Source organism: Zeugodacus cucurbitae, chromosome 4 (genome assembly GCF_028554725.1).
Source record: "Zeugodacus cucurbitae isolate PBARC_wt_2022May chromosome 4, idZeuCucr1.2, whole genome shotgun sequence".
Classification (NCBI taxonomy): Eukaryota; Metazoa; Arthropoda; class Insecta; order Diptera; family Tephritidae; genus Zeugodacus; species Zeugodacus cucurbitae.
Window position 1 is genome coordinate 73,629,261 of NC_071669.1, and position 25,551 is coordinate 73,654,811.

General features: G+C 38.2%; 1 long non-coding RNA gene across 1 annotated transcript in view; it reads right to left on the reverse strand.

Moving 5' to 3' along the window:
- Positions 1-25,317, reverse strand: part of LOC128921371 (uncharacterized) — a 28,566-nt gene extending 3,249 nt beyond the window's left edge. The window contains exons 1-3 of the long non-coding RNA XR_008470823.1: positions 22,554-25,317; positions 15,724-16,155; positions 10,999-11,108 (exon numbers count right to left, since the gene is read on the reverse strand). This is a non-coding gene — a long non-coding RNA (uncharacterized LOC128921371). The remainder of the gene's footprint in view (positions 1-10,998; positions 11,109-15,723; positions 16,156-22,553) is intronic.
- Positions 25,318-25,551: the final 234 nt, after the last annotated feature.

A 25,551-nucleotide genomic window follows, 5' to 3' on the forward strand; every position in this document is an offset into this window, starting at 1 on the left:
GCAGCGCGCATGAGACTCACTGCAACACAGTCTTTATGCGGTTAAGTTACGCTATATTCACCGTTATGGTGATTCAATTGCCGCACGCAATTTCATTTGTGTTATGACTTTTACGCAATTCTCATCAACTTTTTGAATGAAGATCCGCAATGACATAATGCGCGGGTTAATGCGCCGCAAACTATGCAACATATTTTGAGAAACATTGCTATTTAGACGAGTTTTGCACTTCAAATGCTGCTCTTCCATTTGGAAATTCCGTCAGCAGAATGCAATGAATGCACTATTCATACAACTAAATGGATTTCTATAGTATTTAAGCTAATACGCCTAATTGCAAGAAATTAAAGAGCTCCTCTATTAGCCGCCATCATATATATAAATCGAGGGTTAGTGGAATAACAAATATGTAAATCTACATACATATATGGAATTCCGCTTGAGCAGAAATTTGTTGAAATTTCAAAATCAATTTTCAATTACCAAAATTGCACACATGGTGATGACCCTTCTTCAAGTAAGTCATTTCAGTTGTCCCCTTCTTAATTTTCGATTTTGAGAATTTTACGCAACAAGTTGCATTCCATCGATTAGACGTCCGCTTTACTGTTACTCCGCCAGCCATGTGCGTGTGTGGCATATTTATGTTTGATTATGCCATCGCCAACATCAATTGACTTCATTCTGCTGACGTTATCAATTTTGTGGTCGTCGCCGCTCACTGTTAACTGCACTCTATTTCTCCACATTTTTCGTCTACTCACACTCACACATACACACTCACAGAGGCACTTGCACACATTTATTTATGATGATGACTTGGTTCATTTTCATTAACCCAAGAGAGTAGAACTTGTGTAAGTTTGTCCAAACATTTCAATAACCGCCCGCGACCTCCTCTGCTGCCACCTTGTAAACAAGCAAACGCGCGAGCGTCAGCGTCTTTTCGACTCGTTCTGTGCGACTGCTCTCGCCTCTTGCCTTTGCCTTTGCCTTTGCCTTTGCCTTTGCCTTTTAGTTAGTTGTTGTTAGTCGTTAGTCTGTTCAGCGTTTCGTCTGTCTGTTCGACGTATTTTCGCCTGTATTGTGGTTGTTGTTGTTTTTCATTCTTTTCCATAATCTGGTTTTGGTATGTAAGTAGCACAAATATTTGTCTGTAAGCATGAGTGTGTGTGTGTGTGAGTGCAGTAAACAAGTCCGTTTGTTGACTCTTATTGGCTTGCCATTTCGTCTCTACTACATATTGTACCAACATACCAATCTACCTGCCTCCACCCCCCTGCTCGCCCCCTTCGATTTTAGAGTTATTCGCCTTGACTCGCTGCTTAGGGACTCGACTTGACTTTCAATTCAATGCGGTGGCATTCCACACTGGTGATTGACTTTTGCTGTTTCTGTTTCCATATCTCGTTCGGTCAGCGCGCATATAGCTGCATTGTAAACGGTTATTCCGGCGTGCAGACATATCGGTTATTTTGATTTCTTTGAAATCAATACCACTAACGGGTGTAACTACTTACATACATACTCGTACATACTCACATACATACAAACATTACTCCATGTACATACATGTATAGAAACTTAATTGATACGTATTACGTGCAGATTGCAACAGACAACAACAATTATCATTTTTTAAACGTATTTGTGACAGAATTTACAAACGAAGCACTGGCGAATGATTTCTAAAAGCCATTCTGTTTTTGATACACATTTTAACCCTTTATAGCATCATGTGACAGATATGTTACAAACCCTTTTAGAGGGCACAAAACATAGGAAAATTAATTTTTCTATTTTAAGTATGATATACCAGCACTGTCACACTCCGTATTTTTCAATTTTAAAATTCTCTGGTTTTTTATGTATTGGCATCATTTATAAAACGGTACTTTCTTTTTCGCTATGGTAAAGTTAGTGAATGCACGTGCTTGCAATTACCGAAAAGATAAAAATAAGAAAATTTTCAGTGTTTTAATAAAATATTTAGTGGAAAAGTTCAGGTACGTTCACTATTATGTTTAATTTCTATAAGATAATTCGAAAAATGTTCACTAATACAATATATAGTGAAGTTTAGGTTTGTACCATTTCTGTAACATTGAGTAATAAGGTAATAAGCAAGCGATGGCACGTTCGTCTATTTTATCACTTTTTAGACCTTGCAGTGTCTAATGCTTGGCTCTTATACAAAAGAGCTCATAAAGAAAAAAAATTAGAGGGCAGTCAGTTGTCATCTGCTGATTTTCGTTTAGAAGTTGCCACGGTGTTGTGCAAATTGGGTACAAAGTCCCCTATGAAACGAAATTCAATTCCTCTTCGTTTCAAGATACAATCTAAAAAGCATAAGGGCCCAGCCCAACATGTTCCAACTATGGCAGTTTGGCAAGATCAAGTTGGACACTGGCCGGTATGGGCAGAAAAACGAATTCGTTGCAAGCATCCAGGATGTGTTGGAGTATCACAAACGGTATGTGAAAAATGTGTTGTGACTTTATGCTACAACAAGCAAAACAACTGCTTCAAAGAATTTCACACTTCTTAAAAACATGTAAATATTCACAAAATACAAATATTATTATTGAGCTTAGAGACGTTGTTACATAACGTGACATATCTGTCACACACCCTTTTTTGTTGTTTTTCACCCAAAAAAAAAAAAAATTGTTTAAACTATAAAACACGTATTTCATTTCTATCCGAAATCTATTAGAAACGATACAGTTTTTCCGTTTTTACTTAGTTGAGTTATAAAGGGTTAATTTTTATACGGAAATTTTGTGTGAACTTGCCATGATTTTCTACGTCGAAAGATACATCTGCAAATTTTCTGCTTGCTTGTTTTAGAGTATAATCTCCGTTATTTTCACGTCTCTGGATATAAATATTTTAGTCAAATTAAAAGGTCTAACATTCGATGAGTAATCATCAGCTGGAGCTTTCAATCGATTGCAAATTCAATGGAAATTTACACTCATACTTATAAGTACGAAAATCGTGCAATTAGCACACTAAGTATGACGTACATTTATACCGACGTGTGCTAGAATCTGATCTTAATGTGACTCAAGCTTTGTCAAAGAAAACAGAAGCAACAGGGACGAAAGACAAGTTCCATGTGTCAGAGCTTTCAGTGCTTCTGACAATCACAAGAGCTAAACGAAAGCTGAGGGAATCCGAAAATTGCTTCTGATCCGCTAGATTGAGATTGAGCTCTCCCAATTGTGGGGCAGAAGAACTATACTTTCTTATTTTAAATAAAAAAAAAAAATTAATTATCAATTTTAAACACGCTTTAAAGCCGAAATTTTTCTCCAGTGTATATATAAACAAGAAATTTTGATTTTTCATGCAACAGATCTACTAATATTCGAAATTTGTGGCTGTAGTGAGAAGCACCAGGCTGCATAATAAAAATTCCAATTCCGTTGTCTTCATTCTCATCACCATTGTGATCACCATAATCATCTAAGGTAGCCGCAGCAGCAGCAGCAGCAGCGGCTGTAAGTGAACAACGACCACAGCAACAATAAGAATAACCACATTCCATTACTTGTGTACAGCATCACATTGATTGTTCTGCACCGACCGACTCTTGTTTGATTGCGCTTTGGTCTGCGGACAGCAACATAGCTGGCTAGAGAACTAGCTAGAGATGGTTCAGTGGTGACTCACGTGCTAGGAATGTTCAATCAATCTGATTCTGCACACCAGCACACATACTCACACCCGCAAACGAGAATTAAAACGTGGAAACGTTCAAACACGCCGCACGCACGCACACACAAACACACTGCAAGTAACTGGTAAGCTGGAGAGCTGAGCTACATACTGGCCACCAGCAGAACTGGCTAGTCAACTACGAGTCAGCAAGTCAGCGAGTCAGCAAGATCAGTCTCTTCGCATGCCAACCAGCCTCAATGTCTATCCATGGCACTAGCGAACAACGAGCTCTGTGTGTGTGTGTGTTAGCGAGTCCGTTTATTTGTCTGTCTGGTGAAGCCGGCCGTCAGCCAGCCTGCGAACTGTTTCGAGACCACATTAGTTTTATATAGAAGAATGATGTTGGCATGCCGTCGTTGTGTCGTGTGCGTTTGCCTGGCGTTGATTGTTGTTGTTGCTGTTGTTTTTGTTGTTTTGCAGTCGTTGTGCTCACAAGAATGCAACCAGTTCAAGTCACAGTGGCAACAATGTAAGCGAAAACATCAACAATTACGCCTAGCAGTGGTCAATGAATGCCACAGCGTCTACATTAACCACACACGAGCGCACACATAACTGTGCAATAAAAGGCGCAAGATCACCAAACGAGACGAACAACAACAGCAACAACAAACCAACAAACAACAAACACACTGCCAGCCGAAATAGCAAGATGAATGAGAACAGCGGAGGCAGCGCAATGCAGCCAGACCAGACAACAACAACAACAAACATGCCAGCCAGCACATACAAACATATGCAACAGAGCAGAGCCGAGCAGAGCAGCGCAGCACAGAGTGGCCGCAGCATCCGTGAGTTGGAGTTGGGGTTGGAGTGCGTTGAAGGAGTTGGTGGAGTTGGAGGAGGTGGCGGAGCAGCAGCAGCAGCAGCGACGGAACAACATTCCAGTATTTTATTGCCAGCAAAGTGACTAGCACAAGCAATGTGCAGCCTATGGCCATGTACGAGTATGTGTGTGTTTGTCCGTGTATGATTTATGTGCTTATGTATGGGTGTTTATTAGGGTGTGCCACATTGGAAATGCCCAATCAAGAATTTGCTAAAATACCTCTTAAAGCCATTCATTTGTTGAAATTGCTAGAATTTGTCTAATTTTATATAAAGTATATGCACTATACTATCTTCATAAATCTAATAATTAAGTTATTAAAAAAATGTATTTATTTGTTATTTTTTTGTTTACTATTCTTGCTTTTGGGCAGTCCCAACTGAACCTATCTTAATAAGCATATTGAACGAGGCTTTCTTTGCATTTTGTTGTCTAAAGACCTAAAAACAATTTCAAATTGGAGAGAATTTTTTTGTTGGCTTCAATTCTGTATCGCCTCAAAGTTGTCTACTTTTTTCTCTTTTTTCAATTTTTTGGCCCAACAAGAAATTAGCAACTTTTGCTACAACTCCTTTCGAGCTTTCTTTATTGGCAGCCGCACATTCTTCGAGCCGCTTTCACCGTTTCTGTCGATTTCAAAATGCTCAAATAGCAATAAAGCTAAAATTAAATCTAAAAAATTTCTCCAACCACACAAACATACCAAACAACATACATACATACATACATAAGTGAATAGTATGCATGTATACAAAGCGGTCAAGTAAGATTGTAGCGGGTCGGAGCGGCAGCTGACTAGATATAGTCAAGCGAAATCGGAGTCTGATGCTATGTTGCCAGTACATACGTCACACCTAGCGTCTAACTCAGCTCAAAATCAGCATCGCAGATACCTTAACCTTTCTTCAACGTTTCCATTTACTTATCGTTCACTTATTCATGTGACCGCAGCTTAAGTAACGCTTTGCTGCTGTTGCTATTGCTGTTGTAGCTGCTGATTTCCAATTGCTTGTTTGTGTTTGTGTTTGTGTTCAAGTTGGTTGCTTTGTTTGTTTCTTTGTAAGTTTGTGGAATGCTGTCAAGCAAGATCGCAGATTTATTTTCACACAAACACACAGCCACACATACAAATACTGGTACTTGTACAAACATATTGCACCCATCGGCGGACCCCTTCGCGATACTCTGCCAAGGGATCCTCAATCAGCGTAACATCGTAGAAAAAGGAAAAATAGTACAATACCAATACCAATAACTATAATGTAAATAAAAAAATTGAAGTAATTCAAGCTGATTAAGTACCGTTGAGGGCCAATTGCTCAAATCGTACAACAACTTCTTTCCAAGCGAGCGGTGCACTCCCTCCTCATTCGTATGCACATATTACAACATTTTCGAACACTTCTCCTCGTCCCATTCAATGTCTAACATTCATTCATCCTGCATCCTGCCTTAGCTCACCGAATCACCACTAAGCACTTCTCACATATCTCACATATTTACATACTTAAAAGCAATACATACATTTCCAATTCGCACTTCCTCAAGTGCAGTCACATTTAGATATGAGTATACTCGTGGTATCACTAACAGCTTCATGCTCGTCCACTTGCAGGCGCATACTCGTATTGTATGAGTGCCAGTATTTAGTAGGTTTAGTTTTAGAAATCCAAACGTCACGATCGTTTAACATCACTCAACACTTGCGTTATAATTTCATTTCGGTCTACAACTATAAGTAGTATGCGAGTACACAATTCAAGACGTTGTTGTTACGACACAGTTCATTCTGTGACTGTTAAGTGCTATTGGTGATAGCGTTGGCAGTGGCTGAATTTTACTGAATGAAAATGTGTCTTTTCTTTTCATTCAATCATTCTTTGTGTGTGCTCTTTTCAGTATCATTCGCTCAATGTGTTGTTTCACCGCGCCTACAGTCACACTCAGTGGTGCAGTGCTGTCTCAGTTCTCTGCGCTTTGCATTCATTACATTCATTGCCACATACTTGTATAACAAAATGCTAGTCTTCGACTTCATATCTTCTTTCAAACGGCAGCGCAAAACCCTCTTATTTTTGAACTCTCTCTCTCTCTCTCTCACTGTTTTACGCTCTCTTTACACAAATTTTGAAGGTAAACCTGACTTTTATCAAGTGAAGTATCGGTTCTGTTGCCTCAAACGTCTAGTTTTAAAGATACGTAAGAGCGGAGAGTAAGCAATATGAAGTCAACGCAGCACGATTCAAATGCTTGAGAGGTGATTTTCAAGTTCAGCTCACTTTGTAGATACTTAAGGTATTCGGTTTTTCAAAGGCCATCATAGATCGATAATATTTGAACAATTATTCCAACTAAAGACGCGATCCCATTCTACAGCTTAGTGCTGATATTAATAAATGGTTTCTTGTAACGAATAATTGCTCAAATTGAGAAGTATCTATAAGTACCTCCAGCATATTAGCTTAGATATAAACAACTGATCAGCTACATTGCATTTAATTAAGGCCAACCCATCGATAAGCCGATCGATAGCATAGTCAACTAACTCATGGATCGAAGATCATACTGAAGCACGGGAGAAGAGTGTAAAGCTAACGGTGAACCGAACGAACAATTGTAAAGTTGGCGTCCAAGTCGAGCGCGAATGGAAAAATGCAAAACGAAATAAAGCCAAACCACATGCGCGCTCATTCTATCTTACACTCTCACATGAATGTCTGTCTACTAAGTAACTTTCTCTTTGCTCTTCGGCCGTCCGCTCAATGTCTCGGCTGCCGTACTGGTGGATAGCCTTCGACATTCGACGTTGTAACCGTTTTACTTAAGAAATTCATTTTAGAAGTTACAAAACCGCATTCCACACTCACACACACACACACATGCGCTCGTACGTGTTTACATGAAGTGTTTGTGCAATGTGTGCTAACACACAACGGTAGATATGTATGTATGTACGTAGGTAATGAGTAGATACAGTGGAAGTGTGTATGTACGACGAGTTGGTTCTAAGTGCCTTGGACGATTTTATGAATTAATAGTTGAAATGCCTCCATTGTATGCGTGTGTATGTGTGTGATAGTATCTGCCTTTGTAGCACATACACACACACACACACATACATATGCATGACATGACTTTGTTATTTGGTTTGGCTTCATTTTATGTGTCGTTTTGTTTTTGTTGTTGTTGTTGTTTCTGTACATAGTACGAGTATCAACGCCTGGCGTTGGGTCTATTTGTGAACATTTTCAAGTGATGACGATGTTGTCGTAAGCATTTTGGAATTTCATGTTTGTAATCACATTTTACACTGTTGTAAAGCATTTTTATTTCGCCGTCCCTTGTCCCTTCATACGTGCGTGCACATATGCGCACATACTCGTACACATGCAGGTATGCGATTGGTTTCTCTGTGGCGTTGGAATTTGTCATTGAATATTAAAAAATGTGGATTTTTTTGTTTTTTTACAAAATTCTTACAAAATAAACATAAAATCAACTTTATGTAGGTTTGATTGCTTGTCATTGCGGCATTTGTTTCTTATTAAAAAGGCCCGTTGCTGCCATTGTGTTGTTGGTCAGCATGGAGGTCATCGTCAGTCTAAATCAATTGAAGTGATGTGAGGAGTATGTATATATGTACAAACATATACGCATTCTTGTATATATGTATGTATGTATGTCGTGTGTGCTCAGTAAGGGGGTACATATGATTTGAATGTGGAATGATGAGTAGTCATATGAAATAGCTGTATATGTTCATATGTGTGTGTAATATTACAAAATCATGCATATTTAGAACACATTATCTACTGTAGATAATATTTGTAAATATGCCATTGTCATTGTTGTAAGTATATGTATGCTAGTGTAACTTGTGCCATTTTATTCACACTGTTGATGCTGTTGCTGTATTATAGCAGGTTTACACATTAGACACATGGAATGGATATTGATTAACATTCATATTGGACATTAATATATCCAATTTAATATAGAAATACTGCTAAAATATTAAAAAAATAATGAAAATTTAAGATTTTGAAAACGTATTCCTATTTCAGCCTGTAATTATTTTAAATATGTGTAACTACACGTATCCAATAACGGAATCTCACCACGACAGTACACCTTGCTACATATATTATTGCCATCAGCATCCAAGCAATTTTGAGACTGTGCGAAAATCTGCGAAATCACTCATACGCCCCCTCCCACCTACTCAAATGTAGTTCAGTTGAAGCTAACGATTTTTCAATTACTTCGAAAATCAAAACACTAATATAATGAATTCTTAGTAGTCTAATATACAGAGCTAGCAAATGTATTTTGCATTGACATTTGGCAAGACAGAAATGCTTTTACTCAAATACTTCAAATAACTATTTGCCAATGTATTATCTTAGCTGAACAGCAATGAGTATATACATACATATATAAATACAATGTGTTAATATGTATGGCCAGCTAGATATGGACGTCAATGGACTTAACTGACAGTAATCGCATTTCTTAAGTACCTGTGGCGCCAAACAGAAATATTTCTGCGCTATTCTACTTACGTGTATGCGTGTGTGTGTGTGTGTGTTTGTAGATAGGCATGTTTGCATGTTGGTAATAATAATTGGCAGAAGGCATTTTCACTCGAAATCTTATCTGCATGTATTTTGTTGTTTCTTTTTGTTTTTGTTTTTGTATAGCAGTTCGAACTTCACTGTCAAATGATCGACTTGCCACGCAACTGAAGCGTTTCTCATGTGACAAGAATGTTATAAAATTGCAAGTGATTGCGGATTGAGGGTGTGATCGATCGTGCCGATTTTAGCAGACGGACGGCGGTAAGCTATTTGTTGACTCATGTGATTTGCGTGTGTTATATATGCGTGCGAGTAGGTGGATTGTAAATGAAATAGTAACAGTTTTGAAAGTATTAAATACTCATATATGCCTTAGAGGCTAAAGTGGGGCTATGAGCAAGTGAAAAAATGTTAAATTCTCATTTGGTATATTTAAAAGGTGTTAGCTGATGTATGTATACACAACACTCACAGAAGTGTAAATGGAATGTATTTTAAACGCATCGAACCAGTTATGCTTTTTCACCGACACTTGTATATATTTAAAACCCAAAGTTATTGAAAATAAGTCAAAGCACCACCTGTATTAGTTCGCTGTAACCGTTAGCTTAACTCAACTTATCCAACATTATATGGAAATTGCTGTGCTTCGGGCCATGCCGCGGTCTCTCACTCGCAATGGACCCCCATAATTTATGCTCCCCGCAGGCGGAAAATGTTGAAAGGGTATTACGCCAATTATGCCCTCTGCAATTTTATGCATGACAACACTCAGTTGCATGTTTGTATGTAAAGTGTGAAAAGTAATTAAATGTATATGCACCAAAATGGGAGTTTCCAAAAGACCGCATTACCTAGTTTTGCCAAAACTTAAATGAAATGTGGAAACCCTTTAAAATGTTTAGACTCAAAGCGCTTAGTAAATATAAATTATTAAAAAAAATAGTTTATTTTTGTAGTTCTTAAATAAATAATTAAAAGAAAATGTGCTGCATGGCGTATGAGTAACAAAGATAAGCAGCGCACCAGGATGCCTCTTCAAATCCAAGAATCCTAATTGAAAGAAACTTCTTTTAATATTTAAATAGTCATCCTAATGGAGCACACTGTGCTCGCGCTGTGCCTTTTGTTCGAGCGTTTTTGCACGTGTGTGCGCTCAGTTTATATTGAATCAATTTTCGTACACGCTTACACCAGACAGACAACTGCAACCGCATTGCCACCGTTAATAATGAAAACAAAACAAAACACAAACATTCAATGCAGCAAATAATCGTGCACAATAACCAAACAAGGTCTCAGAATTTTATCTAACAGCACAGCACACAGCACAGAGAAGCGCCGCAATCAAAACGCCTTCGATGTGCGAGTGAGCGTGAGTGCAGTGAGTGCTGGCTGTGCATGTACGAGTATGCGGTAATTATAGCGGATGCGAAATGCGCTGATGATGACGTTGGTGTTGTTGGGACAATAATGCAATAATGGCAATGCAATGCCAGCGGTGACGTCGCAACTGCATGCAATGCTCGCTGTTGTTGGCACTCGTGAGCTTCGTGACGATGACTGCACTGCTGACGGCTATGACAACGACACCCATGATGATGATGACAGTGTGCACTTTGCTTAGCAGCTGCATACACAATTGTTTGCAATTGTTTTGCTAATATTTTAGTAATACAAAAGGCAAGGGCAGTGGAAAATATTTCAATTTATTTTACAAAAAAAATTCATGAAATAATTTATGTAAAAATTATGAAAATCTGTATTTTTGATTATAAAATATTCACACCGATTTTGTTTTGTTGTTTTTAGATTATAAAACATAGATTATATAACATTATTATATATATATAATAGTGTACATACCTTAAACTCCTCCAAACAGCTTCAATGGACTCTAACTTCTTCAAACATTTTTAGGATTGATATTCTTGTAATTTTGTTGTAATTTCCATTTAGCCCAATTAATCACAGCACTGCAAACAAAATAAAGAAAAATATTGGAGTTAATGCTTGAAATGAACAATATCTAAACGAGTATATAAAATATAGATCATAGTGAAATATTGCCAGCAAAATAGGGCCTGAGAACTCTTTCTTTCGAATCAGCCCGTCTGGCGAACGCCGCTTGGTGGCCAACTTGTAGCTGACTAGCTCTCCGCGACAGTGTGGGTGCCAATGAGAGAATGTTTTTGCTGTAGAAGCGGTGTGCTATGTCTGGTAGCTCCCCACAATGCCATATCTAATTATTAGGTATTCATTATGCACAATAATTGGTGACAACGACCAACTACAACAACAACGATAACTGTTGCGGTTGTCTCCAACTACAAATATGTCTGTCTGTCTGTCTGCCTGTTTGAATGCAGTGTATTCATATATGTACATGCATATCAGCGCCGACATGCATGCGAAATACCCACTGCACATACACACAAACATGCGCTACATACATATATACGTAAATGCACGTAGAGTCAGAGCTTAGTTCATTGAACTCGCGTGTATTTCATTCATAAAATTTTTACACGATTCCATAATTCGCCAACTAACGAATCCATAAAAGACATACAAACAAGTTCACTTCCCACACACTCGGTTTCAAAGAATCTATGTACGAGTACATGTTTGTTTGTTTGTTTGTTTGCATGAATGCATTGCAAATGTTTGTGTGTGTGTGTGCAACTATATATATATATACATATGTATGCATATATAGGTATTCGTTGGATAAGCAAGTAGTTGTAATCATATGTGCGAGCTGTGAGCTCATAAGCTTTTGTAGCTCCATTCATACATGCGAGTACATACAGACACACACACACAGCCGTTTGCGTGTTTGAATTGTTATGAGCTTTTTTCACTGTTGCTGCTGCTGCTTTCTATTGCTTCAATTACTTTTAACTGCTTTCACTGACATCATCCGCTTAGTATACTCTATATATGCGGGCACATAAACATACACTCACACATTTATGGTTGAACTACTTATTGGAGCAGCTGACTTCACAAGCGGACAGCTGATGCAAATGCCAACCAACACACACACACATACATATATGAGCACTGTGCATGTGCACTGACTTCACGCTTCACATTGTTTATCTAAGCAGCACAATGCCCCACCTGCTGGCAGGTTAATTACCGACAAACACCAACAGCAGATCAATGCATCCGGCGTCTTCACTGGTGGTCTTTTTTCTCTTCCCTTCGTCTCGCTCTGAAGTTTTCGAAAAGTGCAATCATAACAAACAGCAGGTGAATTGAAATCAAAGCGAATCCTTTGATCTGTGCGAGAAGTACATAAATTATTTGTACTACAAATGGCACGGCAGGCAACTCGTCTTCGTCTTCATTTTATTCTTCTTCTTCTTCTTCTAAAGCCAAACAAATTGTAATTGTAATTAACTTGTGGCAAATGCCCTCAAATCAAAGGGTCTTAAATAAATAGACGCATCAGGTGGTTGCCCACAAATTTGTATTGGTTTTTCCAGCCTACAAAGGCACCCCCCTGCGTACAGAAATCAAAATCAAAATCAAATTTAAATAAAAAATAAACTTTAAATGTTTGTTTAGTAAATTAGTAGAACGCTCCGACCATTCATTTTGTTTGAGATTTTATTTTATGAAGCCAATATATCGCTCATTTACTTGAATAGTGTCATAACTCAAAAAACACTATTTTTGAGTTGAGTATGCAGAAATGTGCGCAATTTCATCGTCCATGTTGTAGAAAAATTTCATTCCGATGCGTAAGAAAATAAACCGTGATATAAGAATGTGCCGTTCTTAAACTTGTCATGTTGCATTAGTTTTTAACCACAATAACGACACTTATCAGTTGTGCCAGAATTAGTTAAAATTTTTGTTTACGAAATAACGACATTTTTTGTGTTCCAACACATATTGTGAAAAGGTGAATTTGATTTGAATTTGGTTCTTTTCAGAAAGAACGACACATTTCGTATTACAACGATATTGGTGAAAAATTGATTCAATTTTTCATATTTGTTTTTTTTTTCAGCAAAAACGACAATGACGGCGAAATTGATTTATATTTTTCACAAATAACGACATAATTCAAAGTGGGTCACATTTATTCCCAAGAAAAGACATTAGTGCACTCTATTTGGTCCATTTATGTTCAACATTGTATTTAATATATTACAGGCCACTGGATTTGTCAATAAACTGATGGCATTTTTCTATATTTGCTAAATAAAAGACAATTGAAAAGTTTAAATCACTCTCCTGAAAAATCGACTTTTTTGAGTTGTGACACTATTCAAGAAAATGAGCGATATGTAAATGAGGAACAAAAGTTACGCAACAAGTGATCTGTCTCTCTTATATTTTTACGCTTAATATACCCTGTAAATTCGACTTTAAGTAATATATATTCAAATAATTCAAGCAAAAGCATTTTGAATTGTTTTAGACAATGCAATTATTTTTTAGAGCATTCGTACCAGGAGAAGATATACATATATACATTCATATATATGCGGTTAAACCTAAAATTGAATATAATTTTTTACTTTATATACAAGTATACATAAGTGTAGTATAGACAAACTGAAAGCCAAGCTCATTTCACATAGTTTGTTACTCTCACTCGCGCCCGCATTCTTTCGGCAATTCAAATGCAAACAATACACGATTTACTTAGTTGTGTATATATACATACATATATATATATATATGAATGTAAGTATAACTACCACATTTGTTCATCAATAATGTGTTGCTCGTATATGACAGAGTTGCAATTGGCTTTACTCTTCGCATGCAATTACTCTTCATTGGACTTATTTAAAGAGTACTCACACTCACATACAAATGCAGTTGCCCATCCGCAAACACACACACACATACAGGCCCTCATATATGCATGAATAAAGACAGATAATGAATTGTTTGGTTGTGTAGGTGGCGCTACGGGCTTTCGGATGCCGCACACAACAACAACACTGCACTGTGGGCGCACTCACATGCATCTGCATTCACACGAATGCCTTCATTCATAAAAATTAACCCACAACTACAATCACTCACACACACTCTTGCACTCAATTGGTTTCATGAATATAGATAGATACATAGATACACATGTACTCGCCTCCACATACTGTATGCATGTACTAATATGTATGTGTGTGTCATGCAGCAGCAGCAGCAGCAGCCACACAAATAGCGTAAATGAATCTCCGGCAGCAGACACAGCCCGAACTCATTAACTGTTTTCCATTCATTCCAGCGCTACACGCCAACCCCCTCACCGTCTCCAATGGCTTTGCATTTATGCCCACGTTAGCGCTATATATAGTAGATTTCTTTGCCTAATGCTGCTATTGTGGCACATCGACGACGATCTAATCAAGCGATGCATTGTGTTGCTGGCGCCTGCGCTTCCACTGATACCTCCCATTGGTCGCTTTGTATAGTTGTGCTTCTTTAGCGCTGCGCTAAGTACTCCTCATACAGATTTACTTACCGAAATACATATATACATATACATATATTTACGTACATTTGTACATACTTATGTATGAGCAAATGAGTCGAAGATAATCCCAAATCCAAAGCGAAGCGCCGTTCGCTACTTATAACACTTCAAAGTTAAAAGTGCCGAGTCAGAGTTACATTTGCGTCCGCAACCGATATTGCCTTTAATAGCTGTCACAGCTCAAGAGCTTCTAGATCTCTAAAGAGATCGAAAAGCGATCATCACATTTCGTTAACAGAAAGTTCATATAACAACAAAAATGTATACCCAGTATAATCGAATACCCAGTTTAAATAATTTACCACCCAGGAGTTATCGATAAACTGAAAATGTTAGAAGAGGAAATTCCATAAACTCTAATTGCATGAAATTGGGACGCAGTGTGTCGAAGCATCAGTCGGCCAAATTGATACCAACCCTTCATCAACACGGAGTTTCTATAAAATCATTGCAACTGAAGAATACTCATAAAGAACACTCGTAAGATTTCAACATTTTGTAAGGATTCTGATTCAATAATATAGCATAGAAGGTTTGCCGTATATATGTATGTTTCTGATGATTCACATTTCCATTGATTGCAATGATTCTGTTCTGGGTGATTCTCAATACAAACTTTAACAGTATCTGCCGATTTTACTGATTATTCGCATTTCTTATAATGAAAATGAGAAAAGCGTAACTGAAATTTCATATTTTTTGTTCAATTATTTAAGGTTATAAATAAAACTAAGAAACTCTTCCACAGATATTGCGTCCAATATTTTAAAAGAAAGAGCCAACATTGTAAACTTCTCTATGCAACTGCTTCGGTCGCTCTTAATTAAATTATTCACACAAATCGCCTACAAACAGATTCTTTCACAACATAATCCACTCATTTGGATTTTATGTGTGTATGGTGCTGTGTTCGTGTGCCCCGTTATACACAAAGGGACCATATAAACGGCGAATAAGTAATTCATTCATACTTTTTAAGTACACGCACGAAACGGAAGGCAAAAAGGCAACATATATGTGTACTGTGTGTTGGCTTATAGTGAAATCTAAAAATACTTTAACACCGGAAGTGGTGGCACACTCACCCAGCAAATTCACAAAACAACAACAACAGCAACGTCATAAAAAATCGACGATGATGGGGCAATCAACAGGCCGGAGGAGCATTTGCCGCTCGCACGAGTATTGACCCAGACTGTTCTGGCTGTCGCTGGTGACGGTGACGGAACAGCGTGTGGGTACTTCCAGCTTATCAGCAGTCAGCATTTAGCGGTGCTTACTTGCAATGTTTGTTTTCATTTTGAGAATTTCCAGTTTTTTCGGTTCCTTTTTTCGTTTTGGGGTGCTCTGTTTATGTTGGTGTGCTGATCCCATTCAATAAACGCAATAGACGACGAGGCGAATTCGTTCGTGAAACGGTGTCATTGCTGCTTGTACGCGCTGTGTGTGTGTGTGTTCAATGTGCATGTGAATTGGTGTCGAGTCGGTGTAGATCACGGTTTACCGATAAGAATGCACTAAAATTAAAAAAAAAACACAAACAAACGTATGAGCATAAAAAATTATGTGTACGACAGAACTGTTCATTGACATGCGTATGCATGTATGGGAGTATGTATGGGAGTATGCGAGTGTGTGTGTAGGAAGTCCAAATAAGCACATATCAATAAGTGGCATACATACTGTGGGAAAAGTGCAATTGTGAATGAATTCATTGAGTAACTAGTAATTTAACACAAAATAAGTGCACGTATATATGTACACATGTATGAGTATGTGTGCGTGTGCGTGTGCGTGCACATTTAAACAAATATGTAAGATAGACTTATTCCATTATCTCCCAAATTTTATTTTTATGCAACACCACTTGAACGCTTATCATGTTTGCTAACCCATTTCGTAAATGCATGATTTATTGTAGGAATAGCTCCATAAGGGTCTTACTGGGCCCTCGCAGCAAAGATATGAAGTCACTCACCCTTTCATTTTCATTTTCCAAATTTAATTATGAATGAACGAGCGTCGGGTACGTTTTGTCGCTTAAAAGTCAAAAGACACACATTATGTGGTGCCACTAGGAGTACGTTTTGGGGTTTCCACTGATTGCACTGTGTAAACACGTCAACTTTTTGCTTCACAAATTTATTATAAATAGATTAGATATTAAGGTTGCTGCACTTTGTTCTCGAAAAAATCACCTAGGCATTGGACTAAGTGCAATTAATCAAATAAAACAAAGAACGAAAGCTACAATCTTATCCAAACAGCGCCTACCAACTACATATTACAGCTCATGCCACAATCTAACCTTAGAACACCTAAATTTGCTTGAAATGAGAAGTTCTACTGTCCGAAGCCAAATAACAATTATATTTAACTTTAATTATTTAAAACTAGAAAATATCCGACACAATTTTTGAGCTACCCTAATGTGCATACATACACATATATGTGGTCTTATAGCGCAGAGGTGCCAGTAATCAGACACCAACCCAGTCGCGACGCTCCGCTTTATCAATTCATGCGGCGAAATATGAATTCATGAATGAATTAAACAACAAATACATATAGACACAAACACACATACACACATGAATCGATTGAAACACCTACGTGCTCCCATTTACATACATACATACATGCATTTGTGCATAGATATGTACTCGGAAGTATGTATGTATTCGTATGTGGGAGCATGTACATACATATGTGAGAATTAGTGTATGTATTCGAAGACCTCATAATCCATAATCCAGCAAGCAATGATAGCGAAACCGATCACAACAACAACAACAACAACTGCCTCAACCATAACAACCACGACGGCAACAAAATCGACAACGGAAGTGAACTCTGCCACCAGTGCGGTACGCGGCTACAGCAACAGCGACAACAACAACGACAATAATAATAACAACAGCGATCGTGTCAACAACAAGAAGCACGCAACGAGGGAAGTCACAGTCGCTATTTACAGTTTGCAGCGCAATGAAGCGCGAAAGGAAGTGGCCTCCTCCTCCTCCTTCGTCACCAATTCACCGAGGCAACAATGTGAAAATACTCTCACAACAACGCTCGAACGGTGGGAAGCAGATTGCAGCAGGCACCTCAATGCGTCCCATGTCATCCATGCGTTCGCGCAGTGCGACCCTGCGACTTGGTGTCTCGCTGTCGCTGTCGCAGCGCTGGCAACCGATTGACGAAATGCACACAACAATAACAACGACGTGTGAGTGTGTGTCTGCGATGAATGTTGTCACACAAACGGCGGCATTTACATGGGGGAATGTGAAGTCTATAAAAATACATCCGTACGCACGATCGCAATTGGTATTCATTGCAAGTTACGTAATAGACTCGCATACGCTGCTACATACAGCTGTGACTGCTGTGACTGCTGTGACAGCCGCAATCCCACACACAAATATGTACAAAGTGGTGTGTGACTGTGCTCTGGGTCTTCCCCGCTTGGTTGTGGCGGAAAGCAGCGAAATGAAAGCGGAGCAACAGTTGCATTCAACATAAAGCCAGCAGGGAATAGGAAGTGGAAGTGCAAAAGAGCACCAAAAAAGAAGCAGAAACAGAAACAGAAACAGAAATAGAAACTGAAACAGCAGCAGCAACACAACAGCAACAAACAGAAGCAAAGTGAAAACGTAAGTAGGTGCAACACACGCATGCGTGTACATTCGTATCGCACAGAGCACACACACACACACACTTTCAAGCAAATTTTGTTTTTTCATTATTTCACAGGAAGGAAGTTGCCCAACAACAATACGCGTACAAGTAGTTAACTCGATATGGGAACAAATTGCCCATAAAATGTGTAGCAACAACAATCGCTTTGCCAATCGCACAAGTAATTGAAACGACGAATACGAATACAATTCCAGCAAAGTACAATAACAAAGCGAGTACGATTTTGTAGTTAGTTTTCTTAATTTGTGCATGTTTGCAGAAGAAATACCGCTACCGGACATGAGTTTCAACTGCGAACGCTCACAACGCCCCGTTGTACATACATACATACATTGTCGCAAACATGTGTGTCTATGTGTGTGTGTGTGAGTGCAAACTTGGAACATTAGCGGACTTCCACATCCGCCGTCGCACGCTTTTTAGGTGATAACCAGCAGGCATTCAAAAGAACCGTTATGGTTGTAGGAAATTCGCATTTGTCGTACTCAGACTGAGATCGAGATTAATCAATAATAGTGTGTTAAGACCTACAAGCTAAACATATTTAATTGCATAGTCAGCTTTAGTCAGCTTCAATGTGGATAATACAATCTTTTGAAAACTGAATTGGTAATAATCTTCATTTACATATATCTGAATTTAGTTCATTTCTCGTAGAACATATTCAAATCTAACATATTCAGAAATCAATGAGACCTACTTTTACAGGATGCCAAGAAGACAGGCTGTGCTCTGTGTTTGCTAGCTGGTGATTCTTAAATATCCCTCAATCGTGTCATGAATAACACATTTTGAAATGTGCGGACGGTTGACAAAAAAGCATGAACCAATAATACATATATGTACATACATATGTATGTGTGTGTGGAAGGTGAGTGCAGATGTGAGTTGTTTAGCATTTTCACCTGTTTATAAATAAACCACCACAAATCGGATCACCACACATCCACTGCGAGTAAGATATTCCGCATCCACCCTCGTATATGTTTATCTTCTGCTTTTACATTTGCACATATTATATTTACATTGAGTTTTTGTATTTGCCACTCATCTTCATTTTCCGCCTCAAGGGCGATATTATAAAAGGTGAAATTTCACATAAAAAGTGCAAACACATTCTCAATGAAATGACGTCAGAATATTACAAGGTCTCCTCTTGATCTGTGCGTCATCAAAGTAGAAGCATAAAATTTGTATAGCTAATTGAAGAATTGAAGGGAAGCGCCCGAAATAAACAAAAGTATAATGAAATACGAAAAAAGCAACAGCAAATGGAATACATAAGTGGGAACAATACGAATTTTAATGCAATAATAAATAAAACAAAGTCCGATTAAGCCGATTGCGTCAGTTGTACATATGTATATATGTATATGTTGGAATACTTATGATTTGTGCCACAAATTACAGCTTTAGTTCCCACAATAACCTCAAAACTTCCAAATTCAGTGATACCTAAACACGGTTTTCTAGTATGAAAGAGAAAGTGAGCTCATGAGAAATACCAAATGCAAACATGGTAGATCACAAGCGAAGGCATTTTTACAGTGTCTAAACTTCAAATAAATGTGATCTAATGCGTAACGGCATTTATTCGTTTTTCTAAAGGAACACAAGTTAATATCCCTGTATAATATCTCTGATAAGGCAATACACCTAAAAGTATGCAATAATTTTGAAGAAATTTTGGATCTAGTATTAGTATTCTGAATAACAAAGACTTTTCAGAGCTTTTCAGACTTTATACTAGAAGTACACCAGTATCGAATGGCGCTTGCAGGGAATGCAATAGATTTAACGAATATGTTAACTATTGCAGAGTATGTATATATGCATATTACCGTTTGCTTGAAATTATACTGTATGTATACTTATAACTGTAAATTAATTCCTATAACTCCATTATATCTAGTATCTATGCATATGCATATACATATATACAAATGAATATCGTTATGTGCACATTTAATTTTTTCGACTATTTTCATATATAAACGCTTATTGCGCATTAAAATTAGCGACAATGTACAAATATATGCACATGAATACATCCAAATATATGAACAACGAGTCAGCCATCATCAAGAGTAGTCGCTCGAAGCATTCGAACGTTTGCTCCACATTTTGCTCTAAAGCTCAGCCAATAAGCACGCATATTTACATAGACAAAGTAAGGTCAATATGCATAACTAAACAACTAAACTCATATATACTAGGTTTATACATACGTTCAGATTATATATACATAAGTTTAATATGGTTAGCACTTAGAGTTATTGAAATTGCCGAAATTGTTTAAATTGTTCAATCTGGTTTCTCAGCATATTTCTAATGCATATGTATGTATATAGATACATTTCTATGTTGTGGGTATACATATGTAGACATATACCTCCATCATGCTGACATAGCGATTTTGTTAACACTTATTCATATATATATGATTATTTATCCAAATTGTTGTATATTTGCATTAGGAAGTCATCGCTCAATACATCTGCATATAAGTACTTCTTTATTTATAACCCACGAAATACATATGTTTTATTGCAAACAAAAAATTACTTTAGTTTAGTACAAAATAGTCTAAGTTTTCAAAAACAATGCTTTCATTATGCGCCTAAAAGTATGACACACAAATACTACTTGAAAAGTACCACAATCGATGAGGCTTTTCGCTTACTTCAAGGAGTTTACTGATCTAGTTCCGCACATTCCAACTTGGATACGTACAAAAACAGATCTCCTTTACCACTGAACCGATTTAAGTTTGTCTTCTATATATAATATTTACTGCTATTCCTACACCATAGCTCGCTGTCTAATGAATTTGGCGATATTTACTTATATATAGTATATAAGTGCTACGAAGAAATGGAATCGAACGATCCTCAGTCTTATTATTTTATAAATCAGCCGATCATTTACGCCGTTTTTTTGTATATATAAACTATTATTTCATTAGATCTGGCAACATCGTACAGCACCACACACCAACGCATTTATAATCGTGCTCGCACTCTTTCGACCATTATCACTCGAAACACTCTCCCAAATACTCTACCATATGTGCTCTTAAGTGTGTAACACTCTGTCACATGTATGTGTATGTGTGGGCATATTAAACGCATATCGTTTTACTTAAGTAGCGAGACATTTAATTAATTCATTCATCTGCACGCAAACAAAGCAAGATTTGATTTAGCGCAAACATCTACACCAGTGTATACACACATACATACATAGTTCATGTGCGAGTGCTTTTATATTTTTATACATTGGAATGTACATATGTATGTATGTTCATATGTCACAGAAAAGTTACTGCTGTTGCATGACGATCTTTGATTGAAGCTTAAACATTTGGAGGAAACAAATCAAAAAGCAATCATATAGCACATGAGATCTGTGTCTCTACGGGATATATTATATTACGAAAAAAAGTGTTAGAAACATTCTCTCGCTATTGCAATGGGCACATGCCTCTCAGTGAGCTGCTTACGTCGCTCTTTCTGTTTTCCAGTACTCGACTTGAGGTTGAAGAAGGCAGGAATATATACGAGTATATCTGTAGGCGATACTTTTCTCTTTTAGGATATGTTTTGCTCGCAACAAAGTCGCTGAGAGCAAATATTTCTAAAGTTTATGCACTTTGGGGAATCCCCATCAACGCAACAGCTGATTGCATCACTTATTGGAAGTATATATACATATGTATATATATATATTTACTATACCTGAAGTTAAAACAGCAGTTGAAATCAACTGCGACATAAGTTTATTTTGGTTCAATGGCATTTCGTATAAAGTTCTTAAAATTTTCAACTCTCTGTATTCTCTGTTATATAACTTTCGCCTTCAGTTCAAACATGTTTATCAAAGATATCAGACACATACGCAATGAAATGATTTTGTCACCAACGCCATTATCACTAAATCACCTACACCTCCCGCCCCCAGTCACCACCGCCCCAACATAGACACGAGTATCTGCAACAACCCAGCCAACTTTTGATTCGTCTAACAACCAGTCTGGAGTGGTTAATGAACGCTTGCGAATTGGACCACTTTGCACAGATACATATTGAAGGATATACCACATATACTGTACTTTACTGGTATGTGCAATAGTTATATACTTAATTGCCACTACATATGTACGTAGCTAAAGGCACAAACACACACTTGATTATGCGATAATGTTAGCACTCACCTCACTCCCTGGGCTCAGTCATTGGGCGTTCTCCGTTCTACACCACCACACCATCCCAGTGCCATTGCGTTCGCCGTCTAACAAAGACCGTCTCAGTAGTTCATTATTATGATTACGATTATTTTCTTTTGTGGAGACGAAATGTTGCTAGTTAGTTACTGTCTGTTTGTTGCTCGCTGATTTCTGATTGTGGACTACTTTCCGTTGTTCGCTGTTCGCTGTTCGTTGAGCGCTACTCATTTGCTTAGAAGCGCTTAGGTTTTTTCAGACGAGTGAGATTCTGAGTGAGAATGTGTGCGTGCCTGCATGTTTGTATCGTATCGTCTATATGGATGTATTCTGTTCGCTTTGGATGTGTGCATAAGTATGTTTGCGTAGCAGTCGGAACGCGTCGATATATGTATGTATGTATGTATGTTTGTAGCTTAACACTTTCCATAAAAATATACACGCCGTAAAAAAGTGGAAAATAGTTCAATGTTCTCGACGCTCGTGCCATTGAAAATTGGTGCAAAGTCTGTTTTAGTTTTATTTGCTTGTGCTTATTGTGGCGGAAGTGTTTTCGTTGAAGTGGTTGCTGTCGTTGTTATTGTCATTGTTGCTGTTGTTGTTGTTGTTGTTGTTGTTGCTGTCGTTGCTTGGGCTTTTCAATTTCCATTTCATTAGCGAAGCGGTGTTGGCGTTTGGCGTTTTGGCGTTTCTGCTTCCGCTCTCTCTCTCTCCCCACCGCCATATTTGTCGTCGACTTTTCGCTCTGCTTTGTTCGAGTACACATTTTCTGTTACTGTTGATTGCTTAATTTCCTCTGATTGTTTATTATTGTTGTTTTTGTTTAGCGTTTGAGCTTGCTATCGCATTTGAGCTTCTTTATACTACTCTCCATTATCATGTTTACAATTTATTTAAATTTGTACGCATTGTCGTCACCGTCCCAGCAGGAAATCTTCGGGTGTTTCCAACCAATGCATTCCCAAATGAGCATAGTTTTATTATAATCGTCAGAATATCATCATAATAATAGTGTGCGTTCGACGACCTCTGAATCTGGAAAATAGATTTCCGCTGTTAGACCTCGGTATTTATAGGTATGTTATGAAAGTGGGCCTGCTCACTAATGCTTGGATTTGTTTGTGTTGCGGCACCATCTAAAACACTAAAAAACTGTCGTCATTGCCCCAGTTTTCGATTGTCATTAATGTCTGTATTATACTAACATATCTGTATAAGTATACACGTACATATGTATACTAGTGTCTAGATTCGTCCAAATATTGTAGACACAGACCCCTCCACCTCACCTCGCAGAGACAACTCTTTAATATGCAAGTGTGTGTGTCGGGTCTCTTAAAGAGTTTAGAAAAATCATTTGTTTCAAAGTTCACATTTTCACTTTATTGTCTTAGCCTCATTTATTGTTGTTACGAATATTGTTGTCATCATTGTTGTTCTTGTTATTGCTGCTCAGTTGCTGTTGTTGTTGTTGCTTTTGTCCTAAATTAGTTGTTCAAGTGGCGCAAGTGGCGCTATAAAGTCGCCGCTATAGTCGACAACCACAACGGCAACGACAACGACAACGACAACGATACTGACGACGCTAGCGATGTCGGCAACTACAACTACAACAATAACACTAATAATAATAATAATAATAACAATTAGAAGAAGAACTGAAGCATTAGCGACGTTACTCGCTCCTCGTTAAATTCCGAACGGCTCGGTTTTCGGTAGCGCCTTTTCGCCAACCAAATGTGTGAGCGCATTCGTAGAGCGCGACCAACAATTCGGTAGATCGTACAGTGCTCGTGAGCCCACATAACGAAATGACAACCGCCGCGCTGACACTTCTTTCGGCAGTAGTAGCGCAGCCGAGCAAACGCTCCATGGAACGGCATTTGGGCTGAAGTCAGGCTTTTCTTTGTCATGAGCTGCGCTCTATTACTGTCAACACAATCACCATGAACGCCATGAACGCCATGATCGCCGTCTTCCTCTCCAACGACACTGGCATTGCCAAGAGACAGCTGAGCATTCCGCCAAGCTCCACGGCCGCGTCGTAGCTGCTTGGGCAACTGCGTAGTTCGCCAACATTTTTGTAATTATTAATTGTATGCGTTTTTATTTCCATTTTTATTTTGCACTTTTGCATTTAGTCGGCAATTATCATTACAAGCACTTTTCTTCGCCGTACTTTCGTACGGCATTCGTGTAAATCGCACAGTTTTCGAACTTTCGAACAAATGTTTATAAATATTTATCTCATTATCTACTCGAAAATCGAGGCAAATTTAATGTTAAAATTATTTCAAAACATTATTTTCTATTATCGATTACTTGCTTATTGTTTTTGTTGTAATTCAACTGATTTTGCGCTAATTCAAAAGAATTCAAAGTAATGCGCATTCGTTTCAGTACCTTATTCACTTCGAATGCACAACACGACACAGCACCACTGCACAGCGCGTCAAGCTGGCAACCGACCATCCAACCAACTGAACAGAACGGGCAGAATTCAACAGTACACCATCTACTAACGGCCAAAGGCCAACGAACGACGAAAAACTATATGAGCAGCCGTCGCTTACACCAACCGAGCACTCAATCAACACGTCACACAGTACGGCACACCAGCGACCACCGCATACTCCAGCTGCTGTTGGCTGGCTAGCTGACTGGCTGACTTCTGCTGCCTCTTGGCTTTGCGTCTTGTCGACGCTCTACGATCTGCTGTTACTCACAGTCCCTAACCGTCTGATTGTAAGTGTTCGCGTCTCGTAGCGCGCAAGGTCAGAAAATCTTGCATAGTATGTAGACAGCTCACACACACGCGCACAGTGAAATATCTAATACCAAAATGCATAGAAACATTCTTTCATTTAAACATTCGCCATTCATATATGTATACGCACAAGCACACGAACATGCAAAGATACCCGAGCGCGCCTACAAACACCAATACCAACCAACACCAGAAGAGTGCGCGGCGCTTCCCGTTCCTACA